The 23,215-nt window shown below is 40.2% G+C and overlaps 1 protein-coding gene across 14 annotated transcripts in view; it reads right to left on the bottom strand.

Annotated features, from left to right (window-relative positions):
• PCDH15 (protocadherin related 15) overlaps positions 1–23,215 on the bottom strand; it is a 599,229-nt gene that overhangs the window by 359,620 nt on the left and 216,394 nt on the right. For all 14 annotated transcript variants that reach the window (XM_062580806.1, XM_062580810.1, XM_062580818.1 and 11 more), the window contains one exon: positions 21,885–21,994. The gene's annotated coding sequence lies outside the window, so the exon portion shown is untranslated. The remainder of the gene's footprint in view (positions 1–21,884; positions 21,995–23,215) is intronic.

Raw genomic sequence — 23,215 nt, 5'->3', positions numbered from 1 at the left:
GGAAGTATCGAAGGTCAATTGCAACTAAAGCTGTTTCTTCTAACAAAAACGACTTAAAGCTCAACTGATGATTGATCATGTAATCCCAGAACTCAGGGACAGGTTAGGAATAGAATTAATTGCATTTAATCAAGTCCTTCTCCAAGAAAGCAGATCACAGCAGCTAATGCTAGTGTAGACATGTATGAGGCACGATCTAGTGTCTGCATCCGGTGACCGTTCCTACTGGCCGCTGTAACTTCTGAATCACCTTCAGCAAACCTGCTATGAAAATCTCTGAGAATTTATAGCTGGGTTTCGTTGGTACTTCTACAAAAGTAGTCACTATATTAAAAGGCCATAAAGGTGACACTCTGCAGAACATAAGCCTTCATCACGAGGCTGCTTTTGAAAGATAGGTTGGTAACTCAGCATAAACACATAATATAATCAACTTTGCAGAGCAGAAGAAGAGTAAAATGCACAAATAGAACAAGATTTTTTTCTCTGTAAGCTTCTCTTCCCTTCCCCCAAGCATCTCAGTATAACTAAGGCAATACGTTCATAGGGCAAATACTACCTGAGAAAGGTGAAAAGTAATTTCAAATCAGCAACTCCGCAATCCTCCTTAGAGTAGCTGTGATATCTAGTTAGTTCAATGGGTCTGGTTTTCAACACGCAGTATTAGGTTCAGAGAATCCAACAGCTGGGGTCTGGTCTGCATTAATAGGAACAGCCTGTACCACAGACTGCCATCATAGCCCACCTGATTGATTCATTCCCCAGGAGACAAAATTAGAGATGATAGACAGAATAAAAAACAAAAGACAAGAAATAAATTGGCCCTGTGTTTTTTGAAATGTTTTTTTTTTTTCTTCCAAATGCATCACATATAGATCAGTTATGGAGAACTTCATCTCCAAGTAATTTACATGTTAAGAGAGCCATTGTTTACAGATGTAATTTGTGTTTTAAGAAAGGTCAGAGCAAGTTTCTTGCAGCAGTACAGCTTGGAACAGCACAGATTCAGGGATCCACAGACTTCATATTAACTCAGAAATCCTAGAATCAGATTATCCTTTTGCTCATACCGATACCAAAGCCTCTATTACAGGCTTAAAGTTGCGTGACCTGGATATTATCCCTTTTCATTATAAAGCTTTTGCTCTCCAGGAGAATACTCACACAGGGAGATCTTTGCCCTGTGCGATATTCTCCACTTGGAATTCATTCCAGTAGTGCAGGTGGGAGATGTGAAAGGAAAAAACAAAACAAAACCAAAAAACAGAACTTTCCCAGCCAGAGGAGATTAGGAAAATACCCCCAACGAACTCCAAATTTTATCACATCTAAGAGTTAGTCACTGAAAAAGGGCTAGAAACTTAACTATTCTCCAAATATCGCTAAGGATTGTTGAGTCTACACGGTGTGGCCGCTCATGTGGCTTTCCCTCCTGCTTCATGGAGGACAGAGTCAGAAAATGTCAAGGACAGCGAGCAAAACTATTAGATCCTCTGCCTCGTGCTTGTCTTTCAAAATACACTGTCCTTTGAATTTCCAGCCTTGAGCAGCCAGATAAAAGGAAAGGACGATTCTGGTCATGCTCTTCAAGGCTGCTGCCAGACATCTTGGCTAGTCCAGCAACATAGGAACTTAAAAACCCTAAGTCTAACTGCAAGGTCTGTATTTTATAGCTACCACCAAGCTAGCTAGAAGCAAGAGGGGACTTTCCATGCCTTTATCAGGTTGTGCATAAAGGTTTGCGTGGAGAACTCTGAAAATTTTATTATTTATAGCAGAGTTTTAATTCCTGATCTATTAATGAAATAAGTGGTAATTAAAAGTGTATATCAAATATTTTTATATTTCTAATATTGGCATACTTCCCATGAACAACGGAATACCATAAAAAAGAAAATGACAAAAATACACAAATCTATTCTATCTTTCTCAGCTAGGTGAACGATATTATTGTTCTGTAGCCAACAAAGTAATATGCAATTTTATTTAATCATATGGGAATTATTTAACACTCTATAGCACAATTCAGATAATTACTTCTGTTAATGTATCATCAGCTATTTAAGAAAACTATTCTCAGTCCTTCTACCTCAAGCATGCCTCAAATCAGTTTATGGGACTTCACCACCTTCCTCTCATATCCTGTTATAAGCTCTTCTGGAAATGGCTTGTTCTCCTGCCGTCCTACAGGACCCAGCCTCCTCCCTGAGCGAGGTTCTCCGTGGGATACGTTTACCCAAGCCCACTTTCTATCAGCAGTCCGATGGAGTAAGATCCTGCCCCGACGACGTCCATTCACTAAGCTGCAATAACTTGGACCGCATCCTTCTGCTGGAACTGACCCGCCTGGTGCAAGGAAGGTGACTTACCTGCCTCACCTTCAACAGCGAGGTGTTCAGCGGCTCAGCAAGCACGTCTCCCCAGTTAAAACACAAAACCAGTATAATGGCTGCAGCAGGATGGAACTTGAGGTCGTGGTTTTAAATGGAGGGCTGAGAGGATAGAGAAATGCCTATTTAATATGGGAAAGGACTCTAACGTTAAAGAGAGTAGTGAGCTTCTCCCCCTGTTTTCTTCAGACAAAGTCCATCCTGTGCAGTTTCTGGGTTTTAATTTTCAAAGAGAAAAACAGTTCTTTTATTAGCATAGGGCATTTACACTCCCTTCTTTCAGACGAGCACACGTTACAGAGACAAATAAAAATACATGCTGATGACCGTAGTACAACTAATTTGTTTTCTACAGAGTCCTACCACAAACCTAAGAAATCAAAGAGAAACTGGGGGAGGACATGATTAATTACAACTATAAAATCATTTTACTACAGAAATATAAAAAATGTGTATGTTCTAATTAAAATGATAAACTCTTACCCCGAGCTAACCACTAAATATACTATGAAACCAGTGAATCAGCATTTACTTCTGGCAAATTCTCCAACAAATCTAATGAGGTGAGAACTTAAAATACAATTAAATTCCCCTTATTTTCATAAAGGCTCTTAGCTCAGCATATTATCATTCTGCAGCTGCTGAATTCAGTATTTGCTGAAATCAAGAACTGAGTTTACTGAGACTTAACTAGGCTTGTGGCTAAGTGCGCTCACCAGGAGCTGAAAGGGAAAACAAATTTCATCTCATCAGCAACTAAGAAATGCTTCAAATTTAATTTATCAGAAAATAAACTTCTAGCTTTAAAAACCGCCATGGGGAAACTCATATATTTCAAGGAAAGTAAACAAGTATGTCGAAAACATCGCAAGACATTGCACTGCCTCTGACCTCTTAAAATTTCAGTTCTTCTTTTTACTTCTTATTCATCTTCAAGCCTTGATACATCTAACAGGCTGTGCCCATCTGCTTTTTAGCGGATAACACCAAACCTAACCCCCATGCAAGTCAGGCTCCCACTCTGCAGAAGGCTCTACAAGATCTTACTCCCTCCACTGGAAACACAGGAAGCGTGGGAGGACCGGGCCCCTGCCTCGCGACCGAGGGGGAGCGCCTGCAGTTCAGGGTGTGCAGCCCGACCCCCCCCGCGCAGAGCAAGCCCCGGCGTGCCCTAGGCAAAGAAAGACTGAGGGATTTACTTGGTGTATGCAAAGCATCTAGCCACAGATTTCTCCAGTCATTAAAAATTATAAGCCTGTGCTCAATTATGAAATTATTATATAAATGATGTTTATTCTACATCTTTATTCTTTTGTGTTCTTGCTTCTAAACACTTAGGGCTTGTGTTTTCATGGGTTTAATTTCTAGTTTTTCAAAAAAAATACATTTTATTGACAATTTAAAGTGAAAATATGTTGTTATACATTATATTTTGTATAACTGTAGTGTATGTGTTTTCAATGATGTAAACAAAGATGAATTTAATTTTTAGTTTAAGCACATGCCAATTAGATAAGAAGAAAAGGCAGCCTGTAAGATAAACGAGTGGGACAACTCACTGAAAAGTGCATCCATTACTTTTTAGAAATATTTAAATCCAGACAAAAAGGATTCTGAGATTGCTTGAAGTAATCCTATGGTCAGCTGAAGCAAAACTGGCTTTATTACAGCTTTGGAAACATGCTGGAAATAATCATAGGGCTGTTGAACGACAGTAGAAATGAAGTTCGACTCCAAGTAAGGAATCATCACTCCATGGCTATGTGGCTGGATCCAAGCCTATTCAGAGACCAAGAGTTAGGGTCCAGTCTTACTGTTATTCTAGGATGTCTGCACTAAAATCTGTAATGCATGGAGACACTGAACTGGGTGTAAATTTGCTACCGTTGACCCTAAGGCCAATGCAGCGGTAACAGGAGTCTTGAGGTTCAGCCTGCCTGAACTTCTCACTGCTGCAGGTTATTCTGCAACTAGCGAAGCGTATGGCTGAGCAAGCTGTATGTAATCACGCATCTCGGCAACATAATCTAGAGGTACGCTCAGTGAGGATCAGAAACGATTTCACGAGATTACGGCGTGGTAAAGCCAGCTTAATGAACTTCAGAACAGGGAGCTCTGGGAACTATCTGATCATACATGTGGCTTTTTGCTCTTCTTTCAAACAAGCTATTTCCTTGACAGTAAGGAAGTCATATGGGATAACAGACTTTCAGACTTTAACGATCTCTTGGGGTTTTTTTTGTATTTGCTAGAAGAGCTTAAGCTAATCACATATGCAAGTATGACACACCCAAACAAAACACCTTTTCCTGCGTGGAGGGAAGAGTGCCACGCTCGCTGAGCGCCTGCACGAGCGAAACAATACACTCTTCGTTGAAGTCTGCGCCGCCAAGGAAACCACAGAAGGCAAGAAACACCCAAGGATCTGACTAACAAAAGTGCAGGGCAACATTTACACGTTACACAAGGCCATTCACTCTCAGGGCTGAACACTGCCTAAAGCTGCTTCCATTGCTAGAGGTCTCTACGGAGAGTGCATTTGTTTTGCTGCTGCTGTTGTGAGACTGGCTTCATACCAAGGTTTTCCTGAATAAAGTGGCATCATCTATTTCTGCAGAGATGTAAATATTGAAAGTATTATCTACCAAAGATGAATATTGTCTCTGAGAAGCAGAAAGTTATTCCCTAAGCTGTCTCTCTGCCTAACACGTGCCATAAGTCAAATTATGGAAACTAAAGATCTTTATCATTCTTTATCATAAAGTACGTGAAGTATTAGTACGGACTTAACAGTACCAAAGCAGAAACAATGATTTTAAATGAACTCAAGTTTTATGAAAGCTTCTGACTGGCAGATCTTAAAACTGAAGAGCTCTCTAACTGACAAATAAATACATATCTGAACAATTTGGCAATATAAGCTTGTTCACAGTGACATTTAGTATAGACTCTGCAAGGGTGTTTGAGCACTGAAAGCTGAAACTGTAATATTTTTAATTGCACAGAACAAGTCTAAAAACGAGGAACTTCTGAAACTTAATGTTTCCCAACGTTGCTTAAGGAATTAGTGACTCTGCTCTGCACCTCAACAGCCATGACCAAAACCAGGCACGGAGACCTGGCATAAGGGGACAGTTAAACCGCAAGGAGAAAACTCTGCCGCGCTGAAAGTCACTGCAGGAATTCTGCACAGCCTTCTCTAAAGCATGTCGGCCTAAAAAGTGTTATTTTAGGAATGAGATCAGTTTAGTGCCCTCTGGGGCTAATTCCATTTTCTACAAACTATAGAGAACTTGCCTATCTGTATTTTAGTGCATATGCTTCCTATACAAATTAAGTCTCAGTGCTGCAGTTCAGACATTTTAATAAACAGCTTCGTTGTCTCAAACTAATGTAATTTCAAAATATATTATGTACCAGTGAATACTAATTTCCAAAATTCAGGGAGGTGCAAAAAAGAGATATACTTATTTTCCTACAGTTTGTAGAGCAAAACCCTCTTAAAATTTTTCATCATCAGGGAGTCTACCAATATCCCGAGGCACGTGTCCACTGCCAAGACCACCGGCTGTCGCAGCAATGAGCATCATCTGGTGATTTCTTGACTCGTTTCTTGCCTCTAGACTTAGAATAAAGCCTCGTGAGCCTCTCAGCCCTGTGCACCAGTGATCCTAGTCTGAGGAGTGGTGATGGATAACAAACAGTAGAAAACAGCAGATAACCTCTCTTGCTCTGTGCCACAGTAGGTTAACCCTACTCTAATACAGTACCTTTTAAGCAAGTTAGCTAATACAGTAGCTTTACAGCCACTGATTATAGCCTACCTCGTGTATTTAAAACACAGCATTGCTTCAGAAACAGATTACTATAAAAAGAAGAGTCACAACCAGTATCTGAAGAAAGATCAACAAAGCTGGACTGAGCTCAGGGCCTTTTAGGTGACAGCAAGCAGCTGAACACGCAGCTACTCCATTTCAAATTCAAAGCACTTTGAAATCTGACAAATTTGGAGCAGAGGGATCAGTGTTTTCCCAAATACACAGTCCAGACACACTCAAGATCTCAAGATTTCTGCCCCTCGCCTTTTTTTTTTGACAGCAAGAACCAGTTGATCTTGCTATCTGCAGACATTTAGCATTCCTGCTTTTTTTTTTTTTTTTTCCCCCCCAAATGTAATCAGAGATGCTTCTCCTGGAGAACTCAGCCATGCTATGTAAACCATCACCTTCAGTTTAAAGAAGTGAAGCAGCATTTCAAAATCCTTCTTCCACTGGCAGCTGTAATATCTTCAACAACCACCCCTATACAGGTAAGCTTTCTAAGCAGGCTATTCAACAATCTTCTTAACTTGCTATAGCATCAAAGATTTGCAGTTCACTTCTTTGCATGTAAGCTCAAGAGACTCTCACTTAATCATTTGGATTTTTTTTTTTTTTTTTTTTAACAGAAAACTGGATGAAAATTGGAATTCATGCTGAAGAGCATGCTTGCTTGTTTTTAAACAATTAAGCCAAGGTATGCCTCACTGACCAGCAGCTCACTCCCACTGTGATGCCTCCTAACCAAAAGTTTGTAAGGAGGAAAGCTGTGTTGTTAGTAAATGTCTAAGTCTGAAAAGCACAGGCAACACTGACCAGCTTCATCCCTCCGTCTGAATTACATACGCTATTTAGACATAAAAATGCTGTGCCTCAGTAGTCAGATTCAACCAAGAGGTAAGAAAGAAAATGTACACGCTGGCTTGGGGTATGGGGAGACAAGACTCCCCCACCTTGTTTTTTATTCTTTCTTGCTGCATGTTTCTCTAAATTAACAAAGAACTAATGGCAAAAGCTTTCCCCTCTGCCAATAAAATGAAAGAATAAGACTTGTTCTCAAAATCGCTATTGGCTTTCTAGAAGTATAAAAATTTAATGAAATGATAGAGTATGCATGATGGAAAATTTTGGAAAGCACTGCAAGGATGTAAACCGTTCAAGCAAATTTTGGACTGCACTGTCAATAATTCAAGTATTTTGGCAAATTCTAAGGCCAATTAGCATTTATACAGTTTGTACATGCAAGCCTCTACAACAACAACAAAAAAATGATTTACCCTGATCTGGCGCTTATAAAATAAAGGAAAACGAAACAATTCCTAAATTTGGTTACGTGGCAAGAGAATCAGTTTGAGAACTCTCATACAGCCCCCTGATTGAGCTCACAAGCTTCCAACTCAACTGACGGACAACACTGACTTGTCCCGACTAACTATGTGCACCTCACATCCTCCTCCTGTTACGTCCTTGAATGTTGTGTTAACTCAGTTAGGTTTTGAGTTTTGTTAAAACCAACAGAAAACAGCTAGCCAGAGACTGCTTTATTAGATAGCACAGACTACCTTATTTTTCTCTTCTTGTCCAAAAGCTATCTTATTTGCTCTTTCTAGTTTGGAAATTTGCCACAGCTCTTTCTGCGTTTCTACTTTCTTCATCTTCCAACAGAGTGCTCTTTGCATCACAAACTGCCTTTCCTCCCTGCTTTTACACAACTTACTGATTTTTATCCCTGAACAGTTATACTGAGAGTTTGGTTGAGCCCTTGTATATGCTCAAATTTCCTCCAAAGTACCTATTATGAAAATGGATATTCCCTGTTTTATAAATTAACCCTGCAATCATGTAAGTTGTGCAAAGAATGTAAAATTGTGTCTCAGCATGGAATACATATATAAGCAGCACTGCATACAGCTTTGCACTGGTACAAAGGCACAGATATTTAATCACAGCTGTGCATTTGCACTTCCTCTGGAATTCTTATTTTCTCTGTACTTCCTAATTTTGTGAGAAATTTCATGCGTACACGTACACATCCATGCTTGACTGTAAATACGGCTTTCTTAAAAACAGCGACTGCCAAGATGCATTGGTAGTTGCACCCTTTGCTTGCATTCATACTCCACCACAATCTATCATACATAGGCAAACCTTTCTCTTTTTCTTTCTTTTTTTAAAGCAATTTGATAGAAATGTCATGTTCAGAACTTCGGGGTAACAGTCACTGGCTGTTCTTGAGAAGTCTCTCTGAGACAAGAAAACACCTGCAGATTTCAATTTTTGTTATTATGGCTACATATGTATGGAATAAAAAAGCCCCCAAAAATGTGAAACATAATTGTAAGTCATAAAATGTAATGAGGTATTAAAAATGCAAATGTTGGAGCATTTTACAAATTCGCCCTCTGCAGAACTCAGTATTAGGAATATCAGGATGATCAAATGTCACAGATTTTTTTTTTTTCTTAAAGAAAACACATGCCATTAATTTTAGTGGAAGTGATAGTGACTGCAGGTTGCCTGTACGTTTCTAATCCAACCTCTCAGAGCGTTTCTCAGAGCATTACCGAGCTAATACTTTGTTATCGCTGCCTATGGCTTTCTCCTCACCTACATCACCTTGAAACTGGTTCAGGCATTTTTTTATGAAGGTAGAAACCCATACGCATCCCGCCCCGAATGCAAGTGCACGGGCACACCAGTTGCGCCTTCGGCCCTGCCCTAGGTCAGGTCTGTATTTTGCCCCTCTCCCCCTGGAATTGGTTCACTGTCCACAACCACAGGCACTCAGGAAGGAAGCCTGGCTTTCGGGTATCTGCAACACCAGGTCGTCCCACCAGCGCTGCCCGCTCCGCAGGCAGGGAATCCTGAGGAGGCTTTGGGGCATGCTTTGCTGGCCGATGCCTTCCAACCGACGACAGCAGGGGCTCAGCCGGCTGCAGAGGCCTGCTTTTTCCTGGCCATGGAATCTGTCTGTCTAAAAAGGTACCTAAAATATTTACTCAAGCAAAAGTACACCCTTCTATTACAAGGCTGTTCCCAGCCATTCTGGTTGCTGTAAAGGACGGGCACGGCCTTCCGACCGACATGCATGCCGGTGACACCGAGGGCTGATCCGCAGAGGTGCCGAGCGTCCAAACCTCCTTACAAGATGACTGGGAGCTCTGCATGACCACCAACTCCGAAACAGAAATCCCGTGCACCTCAGCAGAGTTAAACAAGTATTAGGACACCCCAATTACTGACTACTTCGGAAAAGCAGATCCTCAGGGTGTTGCTGACCACAGACAGATTCAGACATCTGCAGCTAGGTACTAGTGGTTATAAGAAACTCTTCTCTAACTTTGGCATAAAAACTAGTATTAGGGAAAAGGAAGCTCAGAATGAATGTACTTTTACCATTAAGTGTCGCAATTAGGAAGCAATCAACGCTCAGCAGACGGTGGCGAGGGCACTCCTCTGACAGAGCACTGGCACTTATTTAGGAATACGCTATGTATAAACCACGTTCTAGTTGATGTAAGGGATGCTTTGGACAGCAATAAAACAGTTAAACACGTGTAGTAGACTCGCTCGCCAGTGCTCTCGGTTATTGTGACTCAGGCCTTATCTTTTCAGCCGGACAGATCATTAATTTTCCTAGGTGTTTATTATCCACATGAAGTGTCCTATTCCTCTGGTATCGAGTGTTTTATATCTGTAGCTTCGCCTGTGTGAAATCAGTAAGATGACCAAAGACCTTGATATTATCCTGATGTTATTATTCAATATGACATCTCTATGCCTTGGTCTCCTGAGCATAGTAAAAGTAGTTTTATAGTCAATTTTGTTGCCAAATAAATCAAGTCATAATCCTTTCATCCCTCCAAAATCCTAATTTTTTCCCCCACTCCTAAGAAAGTCTAGGTACCAAAAGACATACTATACAACTCCCTACTAAACTTCAGGCTTCCAAGGTAGATGATGAATAGCTACAGTTTATTAGATAACTCAACTTGCTATATATGCCAAATCACATAAAATCTTGGGATTTTATTCTTAGATGGCCTGCAATTCGTGAGAGTATGCTCTTTTTCTGAAGATTGTGCTTTTAATGTTAAAAGCCAAGGATGACAGTTCTATCCGTTAACTAAAATGTAAATTTTCAGAGAAGTGGCAGGTGGCCATATGGCATGTTAAATCAGTAGTAAATCTCGCTTTTTTCCTGGTGCACTCTGTAAGCTTTGTTAGATACATGTAACTTTGGAAGAGCAAGTGTAACAGAAAAGCAGTTGTATACTTCATCCATACAGTGCAGTTTTTCTTTTTCTTTTTTTTTTTTAAACACATACTCATAACTTCTTCTTTCCCTGCAGTGACATGTCAATCTCTGTCACTTCAAATAGTTTGGCTTCAGTTACAGCTTAATTTCACACTCTTCCTCCACGTTACTCTTAGCGTAACTGGGACCTACCTTTGTTAGTACCTTGCTTTTAGCCTTCTATCAGTTGCAACTATTTCAAGGACAATTAAGACTTTTACAACATACAGGACATTCACACTTAGTTTCTTTCTCCCCTCTTCTATTTGCATTAACTATAAAGACCGGCCTCAGTTTGGAGGCGCTGTTCAAAGAGAAATAAACGAAAGCATCCAGTCAGTTTGGGAGCAAACCTTTGCTCTTCTCTGTGCTGATGACATTTTTCATCTCTTGGGTGATCCTTGTAAATTGAACAACTTTGTAAGAAGGCTCAGGGTCTGCCTCTAACACAAAGATGGAGAACAAGGCTCTGTTTACGAACTAAACGGCCTCTTATCTCCTCCCAGAATACAGCATCTGGGAAGCAAATGCCATCTGAACGTAGTATGAGAATGATTTAAGCCCCACAATCAGATACACGTTCAATGCTCCAGATCTGGGGGGAGAGTAACAGTACTTGTGTTCATCACTGAACCTGTGTACCTGCTCAGTCTCCTCTGGGAATCAGCCTGTGCCCATTTCCTCACCTCTTAACAGCCTCACTCTGCAGGGCCTATGGCCTCTTCCCCGACCTTTCCCGCACGGTGCAGTATGGCAAGGCCAAGCAGATTCCTTTCTCCTGCACCCAAGACAGGATCTGCGCTGCCTTCAAAGAAAAAGTCCATTTTCCTTCGGAAAGACCATCCAAAATTGCTTATAGCTTAACCAAATGAAGAGAAGAGAAAGGATGTAGAATAAAACACCAGAGATATATAGTGTGCAGAAACACACTTAAAACTATTAATTGACAGGATATGTCAATTAATAATTAATATGCCAGGCTTCTTTCCCATTGCTAAACTTTCTCCAATAGAACATCCTAATAGGACATCAAAAACATCACTATTTCCGTGAATTCACTCAGCAGCTACACATCGCTATCATCTCTACGTGCACTACTGCACGGAACAGCGCTACAGCTGGCAGAAGCAGCTCAAATCCAGCCCATTTCATCCTCAGACACAGTAGCATCTCTAGTGAAAACCAACATTGTAACTGCAACTGTTAAACAGCTATTCCATCCCCCCCCCCCCCCCCCTTTGGAGGCGCTGTTCAAAGAGAAATAAACGAAAGCATCCGGTCAAGTTTGGGAGCAAACCTTTGCTCTTCTCTGTGCTAATGACATTTTTCATCTCTTGGGCGATCCTTGTAAACTGAGCAACTTTGTAAGCTTTTCTTTTTCTACAAAAATGCTTCAAAAAGCCAAAGGCAAATAACTTAGCTGATACTGAAGTAGTGCTGCACTTATTCTCAGATCAAACTTTTGAAAACAAGGGAACTAAAAGGAAAGAAATATGCAAATTGAGCCTTATCTCTACACCCATATGCTTACGAGGCACACGCTCATTTGCCTTACCATTATCTGCAGATGTCCTCAAGTAAAGCTTTAAGCTGATGCCACACAATTAAAATCACATCTGTTAAATTTTATAAACTTTGTCCTTGATAACATCTTCACGTCTTCATCTTCTCTGCACTTTTTTTTCTTTTACCATTTTTAAGTTCAGAGACCCAATCTATCTGCCACTTAACTACCATCAGTCGGGAGAAGATCCATAGTCCTAAAAATACCCAGTTTGCGCTGTGAGGAGTTCAAGAGAGGTGTATTGGGTTTCTCTAAGCTTGTATTCTGATCATACAGATAGAAGTGACGCCGGAAAGTCCTTATCTGACCCTTCTCTTACAGCCCTCCAATATCTCCCAAATATAAGATATCTCTGTCAAGATATCATAGCTAATCCCAGGGTAATTCAACACACCTAGTATCAAGAGTGTAGCTGGAAGATCCAAAGATAAAAAAGTTGTTTTCGGTCAACAGTATATAGAACCACAATTGTAGTGTTTTACTGAGAAGAAATTAAGTTAAACGAGTCTAAATTAAAAACAATTGCAACACAGAAAAATGCAGCTGTGTGTGATAAGAACGAGGCGACAGCTAAGCTTGTTCACAAACCCAGTATTAATGACTGTTAATTGAAAGTATCATATATTCTACACATCATCTAAAAATTAACTATTTCTGATGATGCATTAGAAAATCATGAGATTAATCGATCTTTTTTTAAAATCTCCTATTTTGTGATGGAGAGATAAAATGTCTAGGAAAAAAAATGCTCATTTCGGAAAAATTACAGGACTTCATTTAATGTGATAATTGCTGAAGCTCATAGCAAAACCGCCTTCTTCACAGAGCACTTGCTTTTTGTAAAAAGAGTGATTTTCTGAAATCCACCTAAATATGTTTGTCCTTGATTTATTATACATCTTTACATGAATACTTGCACACAAGAGTCTTCAATGAGGATTCACAAGCTTCAATGTCAACCAATACAACACAGGCTTTCATGTACCTCAGCCTTATCCTAATGAGCCAGTTCAAATATCTTTTCTAAAATGAATTTCCTATTTGTTTCCCTCTCCTACAACAGTGAATCACAATGCTGGAAACTGCTTACCTGCCTCTTCTTAAAAAGTAAAACACCAAATAACCTTAGCCACATGAAAACATTCACTGCAGATAAGGAAGAAGAGAAGATGGCTTTGGTCTAGCCATTTTCCAACAGCATCCTGGAAGGGAATACTCACAGAAGGCATGCAAAGTGAATGCCGGCAGGACGAAGTTGTTTATTTAACTAGCTCTAAAAATATCAAGCATGGGGGTAAAAGAAAGGTCCCAAGAGGAGGCAAAGAATAAACAGCAGTTAAGATTATTTTTCAGTTGTCATTTTCTCAATATGTATGTTTTAAATTATTTGATGTATTTCATAGCCTCTATAATCTTTAGACATGTGAAATTTAAAAAACCAGCTTTTCGGATTTTGTAAAGATATGTTACTGTTTGAGCAATTGATCAAAGTCAGTCACTCATACAGATGCAGATAGATGAAGGCATAGCAACCCTTACCTAGCTTGCAGTGCTTTTAACTAAACATAGCATATGTTCTTCAAAAATTGTATCACGTAAGGACCATTTCTGACTGTCTTCAGGAATTTTTGAGTTATATTTCCTGACACATAAAACTTACTGACTAGCCATAAGTGTACAACAAATGTATGAGGGCATAAAGGCAACTCGCGCGGTTTAGTCAGTCCGCCCGTTAACAGCCTGCCAGGGACACCTCAGTGTTAGCTCACACTGCTCCTCCCTCGCTTGACTCCTCGTTGGAGATTTACCAGCAACACGTGTCCCTCCAAAAGTAGTATTCAATTATATCAAACCCTGCTAATCTGTAACAACCTTGGCAGAAGACACTAAAAACTGAGTGTCCTGACCCACGAACACAAGTCTCAGTTGTCCATTCTGGTTTTAATTGTAGACATTCAACAAGAAAAGGACATAACTCCCATGGATGAGGAAAGCAAGCTGAGTAGAGCTGTTGTACCCATCACTTCCAAGGACACTGATTTTGGAAAGTAATTTTCACTTCTTGCAAGAAGTATGTGATTAAAGGAGACAATCATAAAAAAAAAAAAAATCAGAGGGAGTTCTGTTAACTTAACTGATCTCTAACATAAATAAAAAAGCATACCAAATAACCAGAACTCAAAAACTTTATAAACTGACCAAAATCTAGACCAAATATTTCTTCCTTAAGGTAAAAGACTGTCATTGCTCGTGTAAATAATGAAGAAATAAAAGGCACAATACAACACGTTAAAGCTTTTCCCTTCAGAGAAAATCACCATTGTATTACAGTGCTTCTCCAACTCCTATAAATCCAGAAAAAGATGACTTTTTAACGTATGAAAGTAAGTACATATAAACATACTCTTGATATATACTATTTTAAATTATATAGTGTGAAAGTTAGTGAACACGGCAGCCTAAGCCAGTCAGCTAATCCTCTATGTTGGGAACCTATGCCTTACTGAATATATCCATCTTTCACACGCGAAATGAAAAAATCATCTGAAAGCCTAGTGTCACAAGAATTTCAGAAGTTTAAATACATATAAAGCAAGGTTATAACACTTGGTGACCTGCAAAAACCATTCCTCACAAGAAGATCTACCGAGGAGCATAAGTACCTAACCCCCGAAGCACAGGAAGGGGTAAAGGTTATGACCAGAAAACAAGACCACTTACACAAACAGGACCTCTCTAAGAATCTCAGCAACAATAAAAGCAAGTGATCTTTGCAGGCAGTAGGAAAATGATCACCCCAAAGAATAAATAAAAGACACAGACTGGAAAACCACAGCAACGATAACATAAGGCATGAATGAGAGCAACTGAGCAAGGGAAAAGTGCCTTTTAAATCTTCTCAGAGCCGTTAGCAACGGAGAGACGAGAGAAAATCCTTCTCCAATTTAACTTTACAGCAGAAGCAGGAACAAAATCTCCATTATAAATTTAGTGTCAAGTGGCAAAGGAAAACAAAGGAAAAACACTGTCTCAGTGCATATACCTAACCAGCTGCAGTCACTAGCTTACCCAAACAAGCAGCACGTTTGACTTCTCCCAGCAGGAGCACACACACCAGTAACACGTTCTAGGCTGCTAAAAACTCTCATGAACAGATGAACCTCACGAAGACTCTAGAGGTGCAGCAAAGGCAACCAAAAGCGTTCAGAGGCTTGTCAAGAGTCATATAACGAAGATTCAGAGATGGCTCCCAGAAAGGCAAAACACAGAGATGATGTGGAAATCTTATTTACATGAACTAAATCCTAAAGGAGGAGGGTCAGATTCATGCTAATGCTTTCAGAAAAAGCAACTGACTAAAAAGCAAGAGGTCATGTCTTGAGGTTTTGAAAGGAACTAGCCTACAAGCAATTACATATTTTTCACCGAATGGATGGTTGAAAACAGGAACATTTTTCCCAGCTGCAGAAGAAAGCCATGCCCAGCCCTTCTGTGCCTCAATGTGCATCTTCACAGAGAACATCAGCAGAAGGGACAGACCGTAGCTCACCGTTTTCTGAGCAGGACAAAAGACAAATAGAAGACAAAGCTTCTCAGTCCTCCCTGCCCTAAGCTCCAGCTCTCACCTCGGTGCATGACGAACGACCTTTTGATGTGAAGAGATACTGGTATGCAGTGCCTATACTGACCGAAAAATGTTAGTGAGAAAATACGTATGTCCTCTGATGACACCTATCTGTCACACACAGGGAGCATGCAACATAATTCCGCTATCGCAGCCTGACAAAATGTTTCAGTACATAGGCAAAATATTTGAATATGTCACTTCTCTATTCCCTGTGTTTGTAGAGAGGGAAAGAATAACCCATGAGTCATTTTTCTTAAAATGGAATACATATGCATTTTCTGAACCACACCAATAGCTGCAGGAAGCTCTTGATCTTCCCCAGTAGCCCAATATGAGGATGATATTTGACTATTATGTATGACACCAAGAGAGAAGTATGCAGTGCATTTCATAAAACAAATATAACTGAAAAGGAGTGCACTTGTCTTTACAGAGATGATGATCTTTCTCCAGTGGGGTTGTTGAGTCATGTTGTTTTACCATTTCTATTTTTCTAGGCTCTGAAAAAACATTCCTTTATTTTTTTTTCATTAATTTCCACAGAAAATGAGTTGAGTACATTGCCTTATTTGGAAGTTGTGTTTTCTTTGAATCCAATTATCTCCAAGGTGAACAAAGGCCTATCTGGATACAGAAAAAGCTGTATTCTGAAGGTAACAGCTTTTTTCTTCTTTTTTAACAAAAGACTTGTCATCTTCTGTATTCTATATTGTTCACCATATCAAGAATATCATCTTTGCTCTCTGCACCTAAATTTTCACTTAGCTTTAATATTGAACCAATCAGCAGTATTCCAGTAGCCCAATCTAACTATTAGCAGAGATAAAGCACACGTTCCCCATTTTTTCCTGTTGGTTGCAGGCTAAGGTAGTGTACACGACAGAGAAGACTGCCAAGTACCTACAACAGGGACAGCCAGTGAATCCTGTCAGTGGCTGGGTAAGGAATATTGGATTGAACTCCCGATACAGTCCTCTCAGGACCTTATTCAGTAAGAGTTCCCCGCCACTACTCCCCATTCATCTCTTAAACACTATCTAATTTTACCAAGTCACATATTAAAAATAATGATAATTAAAAAAAAAGTACGTTTTTTATTCTCATGCTTCTCCCTCAGTCCCTCCTGGAAGGCTGCTTGTAAAATGGGATTTCTGTGATTATCAGAAACAGGTACAAAGTTAACACCCTAAATGGACTATTTTCTCCCAGTAATTCTCGTGCCAGCCTTGGTCTTTGGATCAAATAATCTTTCACCTCTGAAGTTTGCTCCCCAGCATGCCTATCTGTTGTCACTGCTTCAGCCGGTTTCCTACTCACTCACTCTTTACTTAATCGTTATCTTTTCTAACTTTATCAGTAATTCCTCATGGGAGAACATATCAAATGCTTTACTGGAGTCCAGCCAGATTAGATCTACAGATACCTACAGATCTCAAATCCTTCACACTGCTGAAGTCAAAACCAAGCATCTGTTGTCTAAGTTGTTTAATTTCTTATCCCCAAACAGCCATACCAAATTTACACTTCTCCAGTAAGACGATACTAATTCTGACTTCAGAGAGCTATTATTATTTTTTTAATACTAGAAGGCAAAAAGCTGTAAACTTCCAGAATTCCAAGATCAAAATTATATGACCACTCTGTATGAAATAGTTGAGCTTTGGGCATTTCCAGTTATATTCACTTCCACCCTGCTCTGGCTTCCCCAACTGTCCCCTTGTTCTCTTTGAATTTACAGGGCTGAAGTTTGATTCTATTTCATTTGCTTTGGAGAGTAACATCTCTGAACACCAAAATACCACTTTTCTAAAAAAAAGAAAAAAAAATAGATCTCCTCTTCAATTCCTTGAAGGCTTTCCTTGCACACAGTATGTTTCTGAGACGGTGGTTTACACAGATGCCAGGAATCTTTCTTTCCTGAGCTTTGAATGCAAGTTACAAACACATTTTCTTTTTTTTATCGCTGACCTAAAGAAATTACAGCCCTCTCCACTTATTCAATTTAATTTGACCCCTTCAGCAGACGTCCAAATTAACTGAGGTTCTCAGTTTCTCTGGGTACAAACCACAGGAGAGAAGGATACTCTATTTCTATCTTCTATATATTTGTAGATGAAAGTAATACAAAACAAAGAGAGAAGAAACATGAAAGCCAGGAACTGTGTGTTTTCTCTCCACCAATCTTCTTCCTTTATTTTGCTTTCTCTAGTCTAACAGAAGCAATAGAAGAGCTATTATGTTACTTCCATTCTTCTCACGCAAAGTGGCTAAGAATATACACTGACAAAGAAATTTACCCAAAATAATGATCTCAACAGTAAAAAAAGGAAAGATATCATCAATGATTATTTAAAGAGAAAATATAAAGCATGCTCATAGCAGATACAGAGCTAAAGAGCAAATCATTTCTGTCAAAAAAAAATTTTTTTTTTGAGAGACCTTGCTGGCAAACCAGACTGTCATTTGGTTCAGAATCAAAATCCTCAGAGAAAAGTAACTGGACAATGGAGGAAAAAAACCCAACTCTGGTTAAGTTTATTAGCCAAAAAGAAAGGCACACAGCTCTCAAACTCATGGAGAGTGCTCAAACATGCTTACTGAAGAGAACTCAAAATCGTAGGATGGAAAGGCAAAAGACCTGAAGCAGTACAGCAGGTAGAGATCCACATGAGCCTCCATGAGAAAACAGAACTGGTAGCTACACACAGAAGAGAAAGCATCACAAATATGCTCAATACCTGGGATGTGTCCAGGCAGGCAAGAGGTGTGCAGCTTCGTTTAAAGAAAGTCACTTTTCAAAGACACACATTTTATTGCTGTTGGTCCATCCCATATCAAATACTGTTCTCCTCCATCACGGCTAACGCAAACCCAGGAAACAACAGACGCTCTAGGTACGACGAAGGCTCACCACGTTACTTAGGAACTAAAAAAAGTGTAGAGAGGGGCACGGAAGGCCTGACATGGGGCCCCCGGGGACTTCCCGGCTGGCACCGCACACATTTGCAAAACACCACTTGCAAGCTGCTGCAGCAGTACTAGGCAGGGTCCCACCATCCCACCATTACCAACTGGAGTCATATTGCAGAAAATAAGAACTGTAACATAAAAGTTCCAGATAAGAGGGAATAGAGTAGCACCAATTTGAGCATCTCATATCAAAAGGCAGGTATGATCCACAGCACACTATGATAGCTAAGTCCCAAGACACATCACACCACAAATTACTGTTGTAAAAGCAACTGCAGTGCCCGGAGGAAACCTGCTGGTCCACACAACAGCTGATTACACCTCAGAAGCTAGCTACACACTGCTTGTTGTCAGGCCATTTATTTGACATTTATATTCTGTTCTGTGTTTGAGGCGCAAGATGTCTCAGAACAAAGACTTTTTGTTTTTAATCTGTTTTTTTCCCAAAGTCAAAGTGAGTATTTGCAAGGATTATGCTAGCATTAACAGCTGGCTCTTCTCTGCTGTCTGTTTTGTTTTGATACGCAAGCTGATTATTTAGAGTAGTCTGTTTGGAGCCTTTGCTGGAGTTACTTATATGCTATGGATAGAAAACCTGAGAGCATGTGGAGGTAAAGTTGATTAAAGATTTGAGATAAGGTATCTGTAACCTGTCAGGGAGCAGCAAGGCCCAGATGCTACTTGATGGAAGTTGAGCCGGAGCAAGGGGTGACCCCAGCACAGGCAGTGGCCTCACCGATGGCGCGCAGTCTCGCAACGTCCAAGCCGGGCAGGCAGAGCCGGGTGCAAGTAACGGGCTCCATCGACTGTCCCAGACGCTGCAAGGAGATGAACCAGATCTGGGGTCTGTCCAGTGAGCCCAACCAGGAGCAAAAGAGATAGGGCCAGAGACAAGCTACAATGTAGGTCTGCAAGGTCCATCTAGGAGACCAGCTACCCGCAGCGCAGGTCCAGGGTCCACCCAGGAGATGGGGCGGGGGGCTCCCAGCTGAGCTGAAATGCAGCCCTGGGCAGTGGTGGGGGGTTCAAGGAAAGTCTGCTCAGGCCCTTTAATGACTATTGGGGGCCTTTGAAGAGATAAACAAGTTGCTTTTGAGAAAAAGGCCTAAGCTAAGGTCCATCATGTACTGTCATCCACGGAGGGTGCACGTACACATAGCTCCCTGGAAGGCTTGCCAATGCCAACGGATTCTAACAGTGCTGCACTATAGTCCTGGAACACAGCGGGCTACAGTGCTGGGCACATTTCTCAAGAAATGCATGATGGAGGCTCCAGGCTTAAGATGCTTCTTATGAACACTAAATACAGAACCACAGTTCATTATGACTTTCATAGTAATTATTATGAACAGTGGTACGCTCCCCCCTGCAATCTTTTCTTGAAATCACTTCGATATATTTTTCCCCATTTCCAGGTTGTGTTTCCCATTCATTCACTTTTTATCTTCTGTTTCAATATAGATATTCCTCGTTTATTCATATGAAATCAAGGTTCTGAAGTTATTCAGAAATGTTTATTGGACATTTTTATTGGAAAAAAATTTATCTGGCCTTAAACACAGGTGGAGTGTTTATGTCTTCTGCTAACCATAAATGAAATACTGAAAGAAAGAAAATGGGAAAGGAAACTCCTTGCTGAGCTCCACATGTTTATTTGCATTCATACAAAAATCAGTGATATCTTCAGTCTCAATAACTTGAATATCCTAAATATCAATTTTCAACTTCTTTTTACCATTTAAATAAAGTACAGTTACTGCAAGTATTATCTCTGAACAAGTGCAACATGATGAATTACACATAAAATGAGTACTGAGTAGGGTCTGAAATAGTAAGTTTACTTCACCAGTTTGAAGTCTACCTTCATTCATTTTGAATTATGAGAATTCAAGATATTTTTAATCTACTTTGTATGGAAGAAAAGAGTGTGTCTGAGACACTTGATTCACAAGAATTGATTCACAAGAAAAATTACCTTAGGTGTTCTTCTCGCAATTGATGAGTATACTTTCTTTCTCAATCCTTGCCTTCCACACTATTTCCCTTAACATAATAAAAGGTTTGGGAATTCATGATATTTTTGTTAAGTATCTGACCTAAAATTGTTTTGCTACAACAGCTGCTTGCAACCATTTTTGTCTTCACAAGTTTTCAGGGCAGATCTGGGTTACAGACTATGCACTGGTAACAGTGCATCAATTCTATATAGCAGAGTTATAAATAAGTCTTAGAATTAAATTGAAAATTATAGTATTGTTAAAAGGATCATTTTTCCCCCCTCTGTACACTAGACTAAAGAAGTTACTACCAGTTTAAAGGAGGTCTTCGAAGCAGTTTCCTTTTAAAATATACAAACAACCAAACTTAAATACAGAAAAATGTAATAGAGCAACTTTGTAACATTATAGGGTAGGAAATGCTATAGCACATGAAACTTTCTTTTTGCTACAGCTAAAGAAAAACCAGCAATGTCTCTGTTCTCTCTGGCTATAAACTCAGACTGCAGGAAAAGTACTGCTGTGAAAAGTATGTCTACTTGTAAGAAGTAAACTGTCTATGTATTTGAACAGATACTATTTTAAAAAAGCTTCATGACAAGACACATTACATTCACTGAAAATAATGAAGTGACACAGAATCATAGCAATGTTGGTTGGAGGGACATCTCCAGCCCAGATTCCTGCTTAAAACAGCACTATTCCGCCACCAGCAAGCCAGCTCAACCAAGGCTTTTGTCTAGAGAAGCCTTGAAAACCTCTAAGAACAACGATGCCACGACCCTTCTGAGCAACTTGAACCAGTGCTGCACCACCCTTGGAGTGAAATTTTTAAAGTTCAACCTGAATATCCCAAGCTGCAATTTGTCTCTTTTCATTTTGCCCGATGCTCCCAAAACCAGTTTGCTCCTACCATCTTTTTTTTCATCATCCAGTACTTGAAGGCTGCCACTGGATCCACCCTAAGAGCCCTCCTTGCCAGCATTAACATGCCCAGCTCCCTCAAGCTCTCTTCACAGGACATGTGTTCTAGGCCCTTGACTATTTTGACAGCTGAGCCCTCTCCAGTTTCTCCACAGCCCTCTTGAAGTGGGGGCCCCAAACTGTAATCTGTACTGCTGCTGCAGCCTCATCAGTGTCCAGCAGAACAGAATAATAAGGTCCCTTCGCCTGCTGGGCCCCATCTCTCCTAATGCACCCTACTATTGGGGTTAACTTACTCATGATACGAGCGTGCCGTGCCAGCTGGAGGCTGCACCATGGATCACTACCCACCGAGGACAGCAGTCCAGTCAAGTTCCAGCCCACTCAACAGTCCATTCGTGAAGTCCTGCAAAAAAAGAGAGGCATGAAGTACTTCAGCTTCTTCCATGAGCTCTCTCACTGCATTGCCTCCCCAACCAACAGCAGACCCACATCTTCCCTTTCCGCTCCACTCCTACAGCTTCCTCAGAGGTTTAAGCTTCATGAACATTTCTCTTTTTTAAAGGAAATGAAAAATCAGTTCCTTCAGATTAAATTATAGGGCTTGATCACAGAAAAGGTATGCATCTTGCCATAAAGGGATATGAAATCTGATCACACTGTTTTTCCCCCGAACTAATCACACTACTGAGTATTTCTATATATCTTATCTTGGCAGAAGAGGCCAGGCCTGAAAGCTTCTCAAAAATTCACAACAGGTTCATACAAAATGCTATGTAGTTCATGTTAGATATAAGAAGAGTATGCAGTCTCAGCATATACGATTAGGATACTCGTAAAAACATGGGGCTTGAAGAAAAACCTACTTAATGAAAATAGCTTAGAAGACTAACTTCTTTTACTCCCTGTGATTTTTCCTCCTGTAAACATCTCCTCTCAGGCTGTGTCTGTTCCACTCTAGGAACACCTGAGCTAATAGATCCAAGCTAAATCCAAACATGTTTTCTCCTGACTAATTCAAGCACAGTGCAGACCTAATGTAGCTGGATTATATTCAGATTCACAGCACCAGAGTCTATGGCAGTGCACGGGGGTACATAAGCTTAGAGATCAAGGATCCCTTAACTCTAAACTACACCTCCTTTCGCAGCACGAACAAACTACAACAGTAATGAGGAAAACACAGTGCTGTGCTGTTCAGATTTCTATTTTATTGTGTATTCTGAATTCATACCCCTCTACGTTCCCTTGTGGTATATTTTCCCCATCAAATCAGTTATTTCTTTGGGTTCAACTACCAGTCCTAAAACCAATAGTAGTCTATCGTATTACAGAATGGAAGAGGCACTGGGACATCATCCAGTTCATCCCTCTGCTGAGAGAAGATGCATCTAAACCACATGAAGTTTGTGCAAGATGGTACAAAACACAAGTCAACAGTAATTGAGTCTCTTCAAAGCAGCAACTCTACATTTACAGCACATTCAATGAATCTTATCTGAAATATGACTAGTATTTCTTCCTAATAATGGAAATCAGAGTTCTTTCCTCTGATCCCCCCACCTCTTCTCATGCTCTTTCCAGCTGTTAACTGCAATCCCTTTTTTCGTAGTTGCACATGTACAAA

Source organism: Rhea pennata, chromosome 7, assembly GCF_028389875.1.
Source record: "Rhea pennata isolate bPtePen1 chromosome 7, bPtePen1.pri, whole genome shotgun sequence".
NCBI classification, from domain to species: domain Eukaryota; kingdom Metazoa; phylum Chordata; class Aves; order Rheiformes; family Rheidae; genus Rhea; species Rhea pennata.
This window is presented reverse-complemented; position numbering and strand designations above follow the sequence as displayed.